Raw genomic sequence first — 16,456 nt, 5'->3', positions numbered from 1 at the left:
AAGACCCATATGCGTAGTGGCAAGACCTGAAAAAGGCCCGGGCTCATTAGTGCAAAGAGTTCAGGAATGCCGTATAGAAACCTATGCCCTCAGGGAGCGGACGTGGGGCGCCCTGGTGCTAGGTGGGTCTCAGGACATCCGAACGTCAATGCTGAGTGAGGACAGAGTGCAAGACCCGGAAATATATAGCCCAAGGGAAAGAGAAAGACCAGAAGGACAGCAGACCGGAAACTAGGGACGGGACAGGGCTGACACCTACTCCATTGGGCTCCTGAACAAGGCCCTTAACCCCAACTGCTCCAGGGGTGCCGTATAAATGGCTGACCCTGTGCTCTGACCCCCAGCTTCTCTCCCTGTATGTGTGTCTCAAGGAGAGCAAGCTGGGGTATGCAAAATAGGAATTCCTAATGCAAGAAATTGTATATGGTCAATACAGTGATCATATCTTATTGGCACATGGTAATCTCCAAGGAACAAGTAATAGGTTTATTCCATGCTGAAAAGAGAAGAAGAAAACACAATGTTTTGACCATGGAGCTTTCTTCAGTTATGATTTGATTTTTTACAATCATACCCACACAAACTTTGCAATTTTTAAAAATCTTGCAAACACAACCCAGATATGTTGACTTTAAAAAAAACAAAAACAATTTGGGGGGTATTTTTTTTTAAGAAACACATACTTCTTTTCTAGTTTTTTATGTGGCTGTGACTGTCAGAAATCCTCAGTGAAAAGGTATGCAGATCCTGTGCTGATGTAAGTAGTTATTGAGACAGGCGAACAATCCAGAACGTCAGGCGAGGTCCAAGGTCAAGAGGCAAAAGAGAGTCCATAACCAGTAAGCGAGATTCAGAGTAAACGCGAGGTAGAGCTCTCAAAGAGAAGACTCAATACCGAGTAGCGGGAAGCGGGTTTGAATGGTTAAAACAGTGCTGCTTGCCGCACAGTAGAGAATGTCCTGGTGGATTAACACATGTTGATCTCCACCAGTTGGCTGGTGGTCTTGACATTGACAGAATGCTGTTTTGTGATTGATGCTATATCAAAATATAGGGTCCCTCAAAAATTAAACACAGAAATAAAAACATTGAATGGATTTGTACATCTGTTGCACTCCTACACTATTAACATCCATTGGGAGTTGAATTTCAATTATGTTTCCACTTCATTCAGATGTGTTCCCTATTTTTCAGATTTTTGGCAATGCCATGTTAAAGGAGGACAGAGAAGTAGGAGGCCAGACCTGTGGCTGGTGGAGTAGGGAATGAGATCAAAGAATTTCTGAAGTTTTTTAAGCTAGAAAAAAAAATTAGGTGGCATGACAATATGTGGTCAACACTGTCAAACAGAGTCCTTGGAGAGGATTGCTCCAGCAACAAGAAATGGTTATCAGTGATTTGGCATGAAGATAGAAAAAAAGTAAGAATCCAAGTGCTTAGGGCGCAGAAGGAGGTGAGTATTGGTAAGGATTCAAAACCAGATGACAGTATACAATCTATAGTCCATATTTCAAGTCAAAGTGAGAGACATAGTTTGGAAGGCAACACAGAGCTCAGAAGTTCATCAGGAGATACAGAAGATGCATGGGCAGCACACGGCAGCACAGACAGTGGTGACATGTTTGAAGGAGAAAAAATCTGTGAAGAATCAGAAAAAAATCCTGAAGAGCACAGTGAATATTCCCAGGGGGCAAGCTCGTCTGGGACGTCACCTCAGGATAAAAGGGGATTAAGAAAGATTATGTCTGTGCCTAAAACTTTCCAAGTATGTCTGAAGGCTGAACAATGGAGAATAATACCACTTTTAAAAGGTACATCTAAACTAAGATGATCATGGACCCATATCTTATATAGAGAGTTCAGGAAGATAAATCCTTGCTGCCCAAAAGCCTTCAAATACATCAGGAAAGAGAACAGCAGAAAAAAAACTTTCTTATAATTAAAGCAGTCTGTACTTTCAGTTCCTACCTTCAGTACCTTCAGTTCAGTACTTTCAGTTCCTGTAATGTAAAATACACAATGACAACAAGACAAACCAATGGGCAATGATGACATCACAATTGATGTTGTACTAGTAGGGCAAATACAACACAGTGAAAGGGAAACACAATTTCGACAGGCACGTCAGCCTTATCGTTGAAAGATTGCCCGTGCCCTCACAAAAGGAATCAGCAATGTGTACTACAGGCAGCTGAGCAGATCTCCGCTTGCTGAAATTGCAGCAGCCAATTTATCTAGGGCTCACAAGCAAGTATTAAACTTGTTGGCAAGTTCGGCATTTAATTTATTCTGCGGAAACATCGTATCGGAATGAACTGCCCGAGATAAAAGAGTAATTGCGGCTTCAGATCGTTTTTACAGAGCATTGCGTTGTTCTGTTCATGCTGACTACACGCTTTAGATTTGTCATTTACTGCAAGCGTTGCTTTTCCAGGTTTTTCTGAAATTCCTCGCATTTGAGCCAGCACTAAATATTTCATTCCCGTCGCTGAATACATCGTGGAAACGGTATTTGCAACGGAATGCTGTCACACATGAAACCTCTTTGTTATTCGGTTCTGAAGTTTGAAAATGAAAATAAAACGGGGGGTCACTTCATAGGCTTGAAAGAAGTCCAAGCAGCATAAAAACCCGCCAATTCTCACAAATTGCATTGTGCTGCACCTTTCTTCTGCTGCTGTTATAAATCAGCCTTAAACATTTGAATGCATACCTTACTGCTGCTAATCACATTCACGTGTTTACAAAGCTTTTTTCTGTCCGTTATGTTTTTGCTAAGCAGTTTCTCCGTTTCCCTCGTACTGTGATTGTCAGTGAGCACAAGAAGACTGAAACAGTGTAAAGGCAGGTAAAAAAGACAGGGTAAAACGCCTGACTGTCGGGAGTGGGATTTGAACCCGTGCCTCTATTTGGAGAGTGAAACACAAAGCTTAAAAGACACGAAGCTGTGAATTTGCTGTTTTAAACCGCTCGACTATCCTGAAAAAATGGATGCTGATTGCACCAGTCGCATCCGATTTTCCGTAACCTTAGGACGATAGATACGACTGGACTAACACAATTTGTGGCGTTTAGCATGACATGGAAAACGGTACCGGAGCATTCGGGTCCGGACTACCAGACTCAGAAACAGTTTTTATCCCCGCACTATCAAACTATTAAACTCCCAGCCTCTCTCACTCTCTCCTCACCTCTCACCTATGATCTGAACCTCACAGTGCCTTCTTTCTTACCAAAAACCCAAACACACATTGAAAATCTACCTCTCCCATACATGTCAAAAGCTCACTCCCCATCATTTCTATCCCTTTATTTCATTCTTTTGATGCATGTTTTTGCACATAACCTGTTACCTTTTTGTTGTTTTGCACACTGCCTGTTGTTGTTTTTTGCACATCAGCTGTTGTCTCTGCCTTTCTTTTGTTATACAATTGTATTGTTGTTGTGTTTTTTTCTTTGTACTACTTACGTCCGAGAGCTAGCTAAATAGCATTTCGTTATACCATATACCTGCGTATGAGTATAATGACAATAAACTTGAACTTGAACTTGACTTAGTCTTGCAGGCAGTATATTATTTTATATTATTTTATTTACTCATTTAAAAAAACACGGTCTTCTCGTTCCTAAGTCAGATTCTTAGTGCTTTAGTTACTTCCAACCTGGACTGACAGCTCACCCGATCTGTTTGTGATCAGACCATGGAGTCGGGGGCTGTACCAAGCGCACGTTCCTTCCCAATGCTGAGGCGATCATTCGGAAGATGGGTGTGAAGAGAGACAAGCTTTGTTGACTAAAAATCAAGGCAGGATATGCACTAATCACTGGCAACAGTTATGTTTTCGTACGATTGAGACTCCCACATTGCTAGTTTTTTTGAAGACTTTTAAACAGGCACAGGTGGGGTTTGAAACCACAGCCTTCGGTTTACGAGACCGACACCTTACCACTTGGCCACGGCACCTTCAAGCAAATCTAGGAATAATGTTGTTCAAATTATTTTTTTTCTGAATCTGGTTTACATCGTATGGAGGTAGCAACAACAATAAAAGGGATACTTAACAAGGAGATACGCTGTAGCAGTGTGACTCCAACAGATGCTCCTGAAGAGGCTCAAGGTTTAAGCCAGCTCCTTAGAGCGCTCGGCCGTGTTACTTTCAACAGCGGCTCTTCAGCTCTTGTTTGACCTAGTGGTTTTATAACGTGTGGAAACGACCGCAGCTTCGTTTTCTGAGATGCTTTCTCTCACGTGGTGAAATCTCGACCTTTTTGGCATCTCTGGCTTTTGTTCTTCTGTAGAGCAGGCTTTCACACCTCTGCTTATAGTGCCCTTGAAGTCATTTTATTTTTACAGGAAGACGCATTCCCTAACGATCTCTCCTGTTTTAGAAATGTTTCATAAGGCGTGTTTGATTCAACGGACAAACAGTATACTAATTGTACAATGCAGATCTATGCGGCATTCGTACTGTCTTTGACTGGGATTCTGAAATACTTCTTGAAAAGGTATTCAGATTTTCTTGAACCTATAATAAAAACACAGACCTGAAACTCCCTAGCTTCCAATCTCTGATGTTGCAGTCCTTAAACTCGGACGTGATGTTCTGCAGACGTGCAGTGTGCCTTTACTCTCGTTGTTTTCAAAACGACCTCCGTTGTCGGGCGCAGTTAAAGTGGAACTGGCCTGACTGCACAGGAAAGTACGGAATGATAAAATGTTTCTACGGCTCAAAATGTCCCCTTAGACCCTCGTCATGTCTCTGTGAGGAACGGGCAGGTAGAGAGGTTTAACAGATGCTCATGATGTTTCACACGGGTGTTACCTGTTGTAGTGTTTCAAAAGATGTGTTAGCGGACCACAGATTATCTTGAAAAGATTTGGGTTTGCACTGGCTGGGATTCAAACCTGACTCAATTATTTGGAAGGCGCCTGTACCACCAACGCACTTCCGAGAAGCACCTGCAAATTATCACACTCCTCTCTCTCACCTACAAAGTTATGGAGACACAGACGTCCAATGAAAGCTCAAGGCTCCACTCAAGGCTTTATTCACTCAAGGCTCCACTCTTTTGTTGTGATGTCATTTTAATTAATATTAGCTTTGATAAGGTGTCATTTTTGCCTCTTAAAGGTAAAGTCTGCTCCTTTCTTCCTGGTATAGAAAGAACGTGTTCCATCTTTGTTTAAAAACACCACTAAAAGTAAATTATTCAGCTCTACCGCCTGTGTGCATTGACAAGACACCTCAAAAGGACATATTAAATAAGAACACGATCCTTCCTGTTACCATTCCTGTGGTTGGGGCGTCGTTTCACCCTTTTACATTAAATCATCAGCACTGCTGTTTTTCTATGCATAGTTTAATCAAGAGCACTTAAAAGATGCAAAAAGCTTACAAATAAAATAGAATTGAAAGACAGTCGAGTAAGGAGGTAGAAAAAAAGCACTCCCCCGTCTGGGAATCAACCACCGTCGCCCATGTAACTGGATGCAAAAATAACAGATTAATTTGTGCACAGTCTCTTGAAGCTTCGATGCCATTATTTTTCCTTCCTTATTTGTTCATTCCTATGAATTTACTCTGTAGTAGAAGAAACGCGAAAGTGGGAAACTGCAGACAATCTTCATGAGTGGTGTGATCAGTGAGCCTTTGCACATCTCTAAGTAATTCCGTAAACTTTTTCATCGGGGATGTAGCTCAGTTGTAGCGCGCATGCTTCGCATGTATGAGGTCCTGGGTTCAATCCCTGGCATCTCCAGGTGCTTTATATTACAGTACTCACATCGCAATCTTCTGGTGAGTGAGAACTCTTTGCTTGTGTTCAGAGAGAGCCAGGTTTACACAATTAAATGCAGGCACACTCGACGTGCTGCAGAGTTGCGCTGCTGTTTTAAATGTACCTCTTTTAGTTCTGTTAAATCCTAAATTATTTGAACTAATAATTTAGTTCAAATTCAGGAAATCCTGAGATTGCTTCACACTTGTCATGGCTGTTGCAGAAAACACCTGTTGAATCTCACCCGGGATTTCCTGAGAGATCATTCAGCGAGCGAATCCTCCTTCTGAACTCCGCATTAAACTGAAAGCTTCACGAACTCCTCACTGCGTGTCCTGTACTGTAACAAGTGCTGTCGTGTAGATGTGAAGCACAGCCATAAACACACTTTGAACTTTTTCCGTTTATTAAGGAAAATGCAAAAGAGCATGACAAGTATTGAACGTATAAAATATCCATGGCACAACTGGAGAAAGTACTGAAGGACTACACATCGACTTTTGATCATTACAAGAGATTCAAGAAACACAACCGTCCGCACCTGGGTTTGGATCCTGAACGCTAGAGTTAAAAGAACATAAGCGACGGATATGACCTATAAACTCTCTGAATTGTCTTATAGTTTATGAAATAAAACAATTTCTTAATAAATTCTAACTGTTGATAGACGATTTATTGAATTTTAACAAAATCACAATTACAAACCTTTTCGGTTAAACTGTTATTCACATACTCTAAAGTAAATAAACGTTAGTGTCTTCCGGTGTGTGAGCCAATTTCTCCAAAAAATATTTGTTAGTCTGTCGGGAGGCTGTGCAAGGTGTTAAGAAATAGAATTTCGAAAAGACAAGCTCCCTAAGCTGAACATCAAGGCTGTTTTCTCTACAGAAATGCTCTTTAAATTTCAGCACTGTTGCAACTCCCTTTATAAAGGGTGTGCACACGTATACAACCAAGGCATTGAAATATTTTTTTTAATTATTGTTCCAAAAAACGTTCCATTTATTTTCTTTTTAATGTTGTTGATTAAAAGATTTTATTAAATGAGAAAAAAATCTGAATGTGAAAAAGGTCAAAATGCTATTGAAAAAAATCAGTAATGTGAGGAAAGATGGATTGTGGGAGCCCCTTAACTACCCATGTCATGCTATATTTCTCACTCATTCTACTGGGAGTGGTGCCGTCGCTTCATGATAAAGTCTGTCAGTGGTCATCCCGACAGTGTTAACCTTCTTTCAGAGCCCGGATAGCTCAGTCGGTTGAGCATCGGACTTTCAGTCTGAGGGCCCAGGGTTCAAGTCCCTGTTCGGGCGGTTGTGCTGTTCTTATTGTGTCTATTGTGAATGTCATCCTAAATAGTCTTTTATCTTTCACTCTTCTAGCTGTACTGTGGTTATTTTAAATGTCCATTACTTGTATTTACAGTAGTGTATTTAGTGTTTCATTTCACAAACCGAAAATGTTCACTCTACTCCACGTAATCATCTAAATTAAATCACAGTAGAGTACAGAACACGCAGTGAGGAGCTCAGACAGTGAGTACTCTTGAATACGACAAGAGGAAAGGCACACTGCAACTCTGCAGAACATCACGTCCGAGTTTACAGTGAGAGCAGAGGTTGGAAGCGACGTAGTTTTTTAATACTCGCTCGCTGAACGATCTCTCAAGAAACCTCGGTGGAGATTTAACGGGTGTCTAATAATCATGTTCAAAAAGATGACGATAAGTTTTTTTTTTAACTAGGTAGCCTTAATGGCAACACGGTGTGAGTAGATCTTAAAGCAGCTGCAGAGTACCCGTAATGGCAACACACTGCTTTGAGTTCGGCTTTTCTTATTTCTTCTGCAGAACCAGTGGTATCGGAATATACTGATCCGCATAAGAAGCGCTTTCGGTTTTTGATCATTTTTATTGAGCACTGCTCTAAGTACCACAGGCCAGATGGCTGGTGGTCTAAGGCGTTACGTTCAGGTCGCAGTTAACCCTGGAGACGTTTGTTAAAATCTCACTTCTAATAAAGAGGTCTTTCTCGTTAGAGTAGAAACGATAGAAGCCTTAAGCGGGAAAAAAATCACAACATCTCGCATTTCACGTGTTTAATGTTAACTGTCTCAGTAGTTGCCTCGGTGATTGATGGCTCTTCTCCCTCGCAGGGTGACGGCAAACTTCTTCAGAGAGGGAGTCTCCCATGCACGGCTTTTCTTTATCAAGAGCTGAGACAACAGAAACAGACTTCCAACTGACATTAATTACTTCTTGAGCGTTTAGTTTAAAAGCTGAAAGCAGGTGAAAAAGTCTTTGGAAATGAGGAAATGACTGCTGACAGTAAACAGAGCTGACGCTCAGCTGCAGACAAGCGCTCCTCTTAAGTATAGTGCTGAGTACCCCCGCTTGTTGCGCGGGAGACTGGGGTGCGTTTCTGTGACAGGGCGCTGGTTTAATTTTTTAACAACCTGAGTTCACTTAAAAAGTGTGTACTGTGTACTACGTTTCGGATTAGTTACGGCGGTAGAATATGGAGATCATCTCTAGCTTTGAGCTCAACTGCAACAAGAAGTCATGCTAAATGTAGTTTAGTGAGTAGACATCGCGAGACAACAGAACGAGAGAGTAGAAGGCGGGAATATACAGTATGGTGTAAGGGCGTGATCTGTGTAGTTAATAAAATAGTTAAAATAATATGAAAACGTCTCCTTATTAAGATACACAACATTTATGGCGACGAGAGATGAGTGGTTAACGGACTCAAAGCGAGCGGAACACTGCTGATTTTAGTTCTCTTGCTGGTAGAAACGAACTTCTGAATTTTCGGACTTTTCGTTTAGCTTTCGCCATGGAAGATATGGTAGCCGCGCCGAGAAGCTTTGCTTATGCTCAGCTTTTTCCACCATTTCTACTGAACCTCGGACCTCCGTATTTGTATACGGAATACAAGATATGGATGGAGTCGTACAGATTTTTTTAAATAGCCAGTGGATCTACAGAAGCTCAGGAAGCCGTGAGACGGGCTACATTACTGCACTGTATCGGGGCTCCCGTGCAGCGGATTTTCGCCAACCTCCCTGGAGAAAAAGGTACATATGAACAGACTGTAGCTGCCTTAGACGCTTACTTTACACCGCGGAGAAAAGTGGTTTTGGAACGGCATAAATTTAGGCAGAGAACTCAGTCTCAGGACGAATCTGTTGTTGCTTTTGTGACTGCACTAAGAGAACTGGCTAAATCTTGTGACTTTGGAGTATTGGAAACTGACATGTTAAGATATCAACTTGTGGAAAAATGTGCACATAAGAGACTATAAATTGCTGCAGGAGGAAGGGCTGACTTTGGAAAGAGCTCTTACAGTCGCTAGAATTCATGAAGCAGCTCAAGCAGAATCAAGAATGCTTTCTGACCACAGTGACAAAGTGACACTGAACGGGGCGCTCGCTCAAACTTTACAAACAAAAGCCGAGCAGCCGGACGCAGTCATGCTAGAGATATAGAAGAACAGGGGACGGCTGACATTACATGTTACAGGTGCGGACTAACAATGCACAAAGCAGATGAATGCGGAGCGTGAACAGCAAAATGTCTACACTGTAAGAAAACAGGACATTATGCAAACGTCTGCAGAACTTCACGTCCGAGTTTAAGGACAGCAACATCAGAGATTGGAATTTAGGGAGTTTCAGGTCTGTTTTTTTATTATAGGTTCAAGAAAGTCTGAATACCTTTGCAAGAAGTATTTCAGAATCCCACTCAAATCCAGTACGAATGCCGCATAAATCTGCATTGTACAATTAGTATACTGTTTGTCCGTTGAATCAAACACGCCTTATGAAGCATTTCTAAAACAGGAGAGATCGTTAGGGAATGCGTCTTCCTGTAAAAATAAAATGACTTCAAGGGCACTAAAAGCAGAGGTGTGAAAGCCTGCTCTACAGAAGAACTATAGCCAGAGATGCCAAAGAGGTCGAGATTTCACCACGTGAGAGAAAGCATCTCAGAAAACGAAGCTGCGGTCAATTCCAAGCGTTATAAAAACACTAGGTCAAACAACAAGAGCTGAAGAGCCGCTGTTGAGAGTAACGTGGCCGAGTGCTCTAAGGAGCTGGCTTAAACCTCCAGCCTCTTCAGGAGCATCTGTTGGAGTCGCACTGCTACAGCGTATCTCCTTGTTAAGTATCCCTTTTATTGTTGTTGCTGCCTCCAGGCGATGTAAACCAGATTCAGAAAAAAAATAATTTGGACAACATTATTCCCATATTTCTTCGAAGGTGCGGTGGCCAAGTGGTAAGGCGTCGGTTTTGTAAACCGAAGATCGTGGGTTCACCCCACCCGTGCCCGTTTCATTTGTCTCCACTTTCCTTTAGTTTCAAAGTCTTCAAAAAAACTCGCAATGTAGGAGTCTCAATAGTAAGAGAGCATAACTGTCGCCAGTGATTAGTATTCTTGCATATCCTGCCTTGTTTTTTAGTCGACAAAGCTTGTCTCTCTTCACAACCATCTTCTGAATGATCGCCTCAGCATTGGGAAGGAACGTGCGCTTGGTACAGCCCCCGACTCCAACAATACAATTGTATAACAAAAGAAAGACAGAGACAACAGCCGATGTGCAAAAAACAACAACGGGCAGTGTGCAAAACAACAAAAAGGTAACAGGTTATGTGCAAAAACATGCATCAAAAGAATGAAATAAAGGGATAGAAATGATGGGGAGTGAGCTTTTTGACATGTAAGGTAGAGGTAGATTTTCAATGTGTGTTTGGGTTTTTGGTAAGAAAGAAGGCACTGTGAGGTTCAGATCATAGGTGAGAGGTGAGGAGAGAGTGAGAGAGGCTGGGAGTTTAATAGTTTGATAGTGCGGGGGTAAAAACTGTTTCTGAGTCTTGTAGTCCGGACCCGAACGCTCCGGTGCCATTTTCCATGTCATGCTAAACGCCACAAATTGTTCGTCCAGTTGTATCAATCGTCCTAAATTTACGGAAAATCGGATGTGACTGATACAATCCGCACCCATTTCTTCAGGATAGTTGAGCGGTTTAAAACAGCAAATTTACAGATTCGTGTCTTATAAGCTTTGTATTTCGCTCTCCAAATAGAGGCACGGGTTCAAATCCCACTCCCGACAATCAGGCGTTTTACCCTGACTTTTTTACCTGCCTTTACACTGTTTCAGTCTTGTTGTGCTCGCTGACAATCACAGTACGAGGAAAACTGAGAAACTGCTTAGCAAAAACATAACGGACAGAAAAAAGCTTCGTAAACACGTGAATGTGGTTAGCAGCAGTAAGGTATGCATTCAAATGTTTAAGGCTGATTTATAAAAGCAGCATAAGAAAGGTGCAGCCTTTGTAAGAATTTGCGGGTTTTTATGCTGCTTGGACTTCTTTCAAGCCTATGAAGTGACCCCCGTTTTATTTTCATTTTCAAACTTCAGAACCGAATAACGAAAATGTTTCATGTGTGACAGCATTCCGTTGCAAATACCGTTTCCACGATGTATTCAGCGACGGGAATGAAATGTTTTAGTGCTGGCTCAAATGCGAGGAATTTCAGAAAAACCTGGAAAAGCAACGCTTGCAGTAAATGACATATCTAAAGCGTGTAGTCAGCATGAGCAGAACAACGCAATGCTCTGTAAAAACGATCTGAAGCCGCAATTACTCTTTTATCTCAGGCAGTTCATTCCGATACGATGTTTCCTCAGACTAAATGAAATGCCGAACTCCAAACATGTTGTTGCCATTATTGTACTCCTGCTGAAAGAAGAAAGAAAGAAAGGTGTTGTAAATGAACTTTGTCGCCCGTGGGAGATGTCAAGCGCATTGGACATGAAAAGTGCCGGATAAAACCCATTTCTATACGTTTCTCTTGGTGTCGGGGCTCCTATTGAATGTAAATGAGGCAACGTGCTCAGCCAGCCGACTCAGCGCTTACTGAACGCAGGTGTCTCAGAGCGGTGTGTCCAAGTCGCAGTAAAAGAGGAGAATTCTTCCGGCGCCGTGGCTTAGTTGGTTAACGCGCCTGTCTAGTAAACAGGAGATCCTGGGTTCAAATCCTAGCGGTGCCTTTCTTCCTGTCTTCTCGCACCGTTTATTGTTATAGAGAACATGCTTCTGCATTACCTCAGTCAATATCACCGGGAATGTGAATAGAAATGTAAACATCAATATTTCTGCTGTCTCCTGAGAAACGCAAGTATAGAGTCAAAACACAATAAATAATGCTAAAAAATTATTCAGTTAACACCCAGATGTGACAAAACACATTTAAGACTTACATCCCCTTTAAATATGTATTTCCTTAATATCAGTTCTCTTCCCTCCCCAGGACGCCTGCAGATTCACTAGAGCATATTAAAAGCTGTGTGTAAGTCTTACATGTGTTCTGTCACATCTGGGTGTTAAATTAATAGATGTGTTGTGTTATTTAATATGATTGGACTCCACGCTTGTGTTTCTCGGGAGACAGCAGAAATATTGGGGATTTGCGGCTACAGAAAATAATGTAACTTTACAGGCAAAAGTAAGGTTAAGTTAAAGAAACAAAAACGTATTGTCACCTTTTTCAACGAGATTGTTTAAGACATTTGTTCGGAATAGTATATCTTCTCGTGTCTGTGGCTGTTATCCTACAATAACGGTGGTGAAATAGCAGGAATGTGCGGAAAGAATCGGAGATTGAACAGAAGACTCATCCAGTCGATAGTAAGGTTGTGTAGGACCGCACACCCTACGATGTCAGTGTTGAGTAGTGAGGTTTAAAAGCTTCTTCACGAACCAGGAAGGAGTACAAACCTAAAGTCTTCTGATCCGTAATCAGACACGTTATCCATTGCGCCATTGGCGTTTGTATTGCATTCAGAGCCGCTACTATTCATGTGTCTTGTATGTGTGTCTAGTTACTACGTCTTTCATTATGTCTGGTTTAAAATAATGTATCTTTAAAACAGACAAAGGGTTTATGAGTCTCCCTGAAATTCACACACGAAGAATAAAAAATATCGCGTTTAAAAAGAATACAGAGATGCCGGCGATAGAAAACGGAGCGTCTTAAGTGCGCGCTATCACTGAACTAAACTCCCGATCGATAAGTTTGTCGGCGGCTTTTTAATTGTGTTAGGAAGAGCAAACGGTCCACAGTGTACATTTTAAAGGTCTAAGCAAAACAATCTGACGTGAGGATTAGGATTAGGATCCAGAACAGGAGCCTTTACTTCTTTATATACTGAGCTTTCGGGTGAACGTCAAAGTGAAAGACAAATTCGCAATTTTCACTTTTTGATTAAGGAACAAGAAAACACCATCCTTCGAGCTGGATTCAAACCAGAGACATAAGAAATGCCCACTGTTTTTGTCTATAGTCTTAAGATCCAGCAATTGAGCTATCGAGAGGTCGGAAAGCAAACGCTTTGTCACACGTGTAGCCCAATGTAGTGTAGTGTTCCTCTATTTAAATCCAAGTTCGACGTCAAAATACTCACTCCCATAGTCTCGTTCAGAAGAAGAAATGGACCAGGCTTCCACTGTATAAACGTCCAGAGTTCTTATAAAACGTTTGAAGGGACATCAGTGCAGGCTGAAATTGACCCTTTTTCTAGTGGGATCAGGATCATATAAAACCTTTCTTTTGGATTGAGAAGAGGATCATGGAGACACTCAAAATACCCCTGTCTTTGCTTCTTTCAAGGATGAATGGAGCATTGAGCTGCAAGCATCGGTTTAAATCAAAACTCTCTGCTACTGCAGTTGCTTGTTTGAGAGTTTCTTCTGATCGAAAATTGTATTAAAATACAAGCCTCTTTCACAGTTGTATAATACTTTCCCTTGCATCCTCAGATAAAATTTCTAAATACCACAAAGTTACAACATATGGAATAGCATTTATTTTAAAATGTATTTTAAAATTTGCATTTATTTAGAGCTATATTTAGAGCTTAGTAAAGATAGCATTGCTAATATTGATGGAGTAGAAATGTAAGATGAATTGATAGCTTTTTCTGAACTAAAAAAGTCCTACAACGCCTCCTGTAACAGGTAAGGACTCATAGCAAGACATTGCTATTGCATTGCGCATTTTGCAGATACGACCAGTTTCTGCTTCTGGTGAGTGCATCTTTTCCAAACTGAAATTAACAAGAACATTTTCAAGATGCGCCATGTCCCTAAATCGTTCATCAGGACTACTATTAATATCAGGTGAAAGCAGTACAAAGCATAAATTTAACCTAAATATTAAGAGACTATATCTGTCAGCTACTGCTGTAAGCCATGTTCAGGCAACGCTAGAAATATTACTGCTCTACTACAGTAGCTAAAGAAAGCAAGTCCGACTTAGAAACGGATCACAAGTCGAAAACATAAACCGACGAGGATGGGATTCGAACCCACGTGTGCAAAGCACAATGGATTAGCACTCCATCGCCTTAACCACTCGGCCACCTCTTCACAAGAGCCACCCCCCTTGGGCATGATTTTGCTCGGCGACCAGGCTCAGCGCACATCGACCTCAGATGTCTCAGAGCGGTGTGTCCAAGAGGCTGTATAAGAATAGGTAATAGGTTTATTCCATGCTGAAAAAAAGAAGAACGAGAACACAACGTTTCGCCCGTGGAGCCTTCTTCAGGTGTGAGAGAGACAGGGCAGTAGGCAAAGGTAAAATAGCGAGAGAACAATGGTTTGAGGGTGGGTACCCACCTGTATAAGAATAGTATTCTGCCAGTGCTGTGGTAAAGCTGGTTAAAAGACCTGTTTCATAAAGAGGAAATCCTGGGTCCGAATTCCAGCGGTACCTTTTTTTTCCTGTCTTGTTTTACAGAACATGTAATTTGGGACACTCAAAGAGGTCTTGATTTGGTTTAATGCGTTTATTCATTTCCTTTGCAGAACAGCTTGTTTTTTTTAAATCATACAGCTTGCGAAAGATGAAATGCGAGCGAATTTTTTTGTTCACCAAAAGTATGTAAATGAAAAAAAGCAAGGTGTAAGCATTTCTGTGGTGCAATCGGTTAGCGTTTTCGGCTATTAATCCCCAGGTGGGTTTTTTGATCCCACCCAGGGACGCACTTCTTCCTATAGTAAACATCATCACCGCAAAAATTTAATTGTTCCGCAAAACCTGAACTATTTTGATATTTACTCAAAAAATTGAGTACCAGAGTCAACATTACCGGGAATTTCCAATAATTACCGACATTGGCAACTTGCAAGCAGTTAGTATTCACCCATAGAATTATATGTTCCAGTGAGTGAGGGAGAATTCACTTATGCTCCCGTTGCATCTTCAGCTAAAGTAATTTAAAAAACAATGCAAAACTGTTCGAGAACTTGTCAAGCAAAAACAACAGATCGCCAGAGTTCTATTTTAATATTTTCGTATATTTACCTTAATTTGAATATAAATGTTAACATAAACGCTGTTCAATATAATGTAATGTTGTTGTACTTTTAAAATATTTTAGCTGAGGGTGAGAGGGGGGATATAACGCCTTGCCAAACATCTAAAATAACTGTAAAAGGGGATGGCATTTTAATAAAACTGGCAATCAAAAGAAAGTTACAATTTGTATGGTATTATGCTCAATATCCCTCGATATTGAAGGTCAGATGAGGAATTTGAAGAAATTATCAAAGAAACAACGGCAATAGCAGAGGGTGTTGATTTTGAACCAGTGTTTGCACCTCAATAATCCATCAGTCTTCGCTTGACAGGCTTCCTCAAGATATTCGGTGTTCTATACAAAAAATCGACAATTAAGCGCAAATGTGACAAGAGGCAAAGACTGCGGTAGAGGAGGAATAAACTCCACACGATGACTGTATGTATACGTCTGTCTAATATTCGGCCCCTGCAGGGGCATCATATTCGCTGAACTGCCTGCCAGCGTGTGTACGGTCTTATAATTCAAGAATATCAATGGTCAGACGCTTACAACGGGTGTTTGTGTTTGTATTATTTAGAGAATTGAAAAAAACATTTTCAAAACTACAGCTCGAATGAAATTTAAAAAAGTTTATTTGTCTATTTGCTGTAACAACTGTGCCAAAACTATTCAGATACATCAAAATAGCATCAGAATGTAACTAGATTTTATTGGATTTTAGGAAATGTATTTTTGCGCATTTCTCTATACGATCAGAATACCTTCCTGTTTTCACCGTGTTTATTGTTTCTGCCTATGATCTCGGAAAGAAAGATCCAGTATCTGTTCACCGAAATATTCCAGGAGTTTGATATGGTTTGAGAGGAGTGTATGAAGGTAATGAAGGAGGGAGGACACGCGCATTCCGCACGGGGAGCGCAGAGCAATGAGCTGCGCCTGCAGCTCTCCGAGTCTTTTCTTATACAACCTCTGAGTCCGGACACACAGCGTCTCCAGCCAGAGATTTACAGTTCAGAAAACGGCTGTCTCGAGCAGAAACTGATCTTCCTGCTTTAGTTAAGGTTTGGTTATTGTGGGGGTTTAGCGCTTGTATCTCTCTTCTCTTACTAAACACTATCTACTGTAAAGTATATAAATAGAAGCTAAAATGCAGCTAAAATACTTCAGTAAGACAGGAAAAATGCAAGAGAGGGAAAAGCTGTCAGGAGTGGGATTTGAACCCACGCCTCTATTCAGAGACCAGAACACCCAAGCAATGGAAAGACAGGAGCCCTTGAGTCTGGCGCCTTACACCACTCGGCCATCCAGAC

At 41.3% G+C, this 16,456-nt stretch overlaps 3 non-coding genes across 3 annotated transcripts; 1 reads left to right on the top strand and 2 right to left on the bottom strand.

The window, feature by feature from the left end:
* Positions 1-3,892: 3,892 nt before the first annotated feature.
* trnat-cgu (transfer RNA threonine (anticodon CGU)) lies at positions 3,893-3,964 on the bottom strand. Its single transcript has one exon. It is a non-coding gene; the product is annotated as a tRNA-Thr (tRNA).
* A 3,054-nt stretch (positions 3,965-7,018) lies between these two features.
* On the top strand, positions 7,019-7,091 carry trnae-uuc (transfer RNA glutamic acid (anticodon UUC)). Its single transcript has one exon. It is a non-coding gene; the product is annotated as a tRNA-Glu (tRNA).
* Positions 7,092-16,345: 9,254 nt separating this feature from the next.
* Positions 16,346-16,456, bottom strand: trnal-caa (transfer RNA leucine (anticodon CAA)). Its single transcript has 2 exons — positions 16,419-16,456; positions 16,346-16,391 (listed from the first exon to the last, which is right to left on the bottom strand). It is a non-coding gene; the product is annotated as a tRNA-Leu (tRNA).

Source organism: Lepisosteus platostomus, chromosome 5 (assembly GCF_059453375.1).
Source record: "Lepisosteus platostomus isolate fLepPlt1 chromosome 5, fLepPlt1.hap1, whole genome shotgun sequence".
NCBI lineage: Eukaryota > Metazoa > Chordata > Actinopteri > Semionotiformes > Lepisosteidae > Lepisosteus > Lepisosteus platostomus.
The sequence above is the reverse complement of the archived record's forward strand: the minus strand, read 5'-3'. Positions and strand labels throughout refer to the sequence as shown.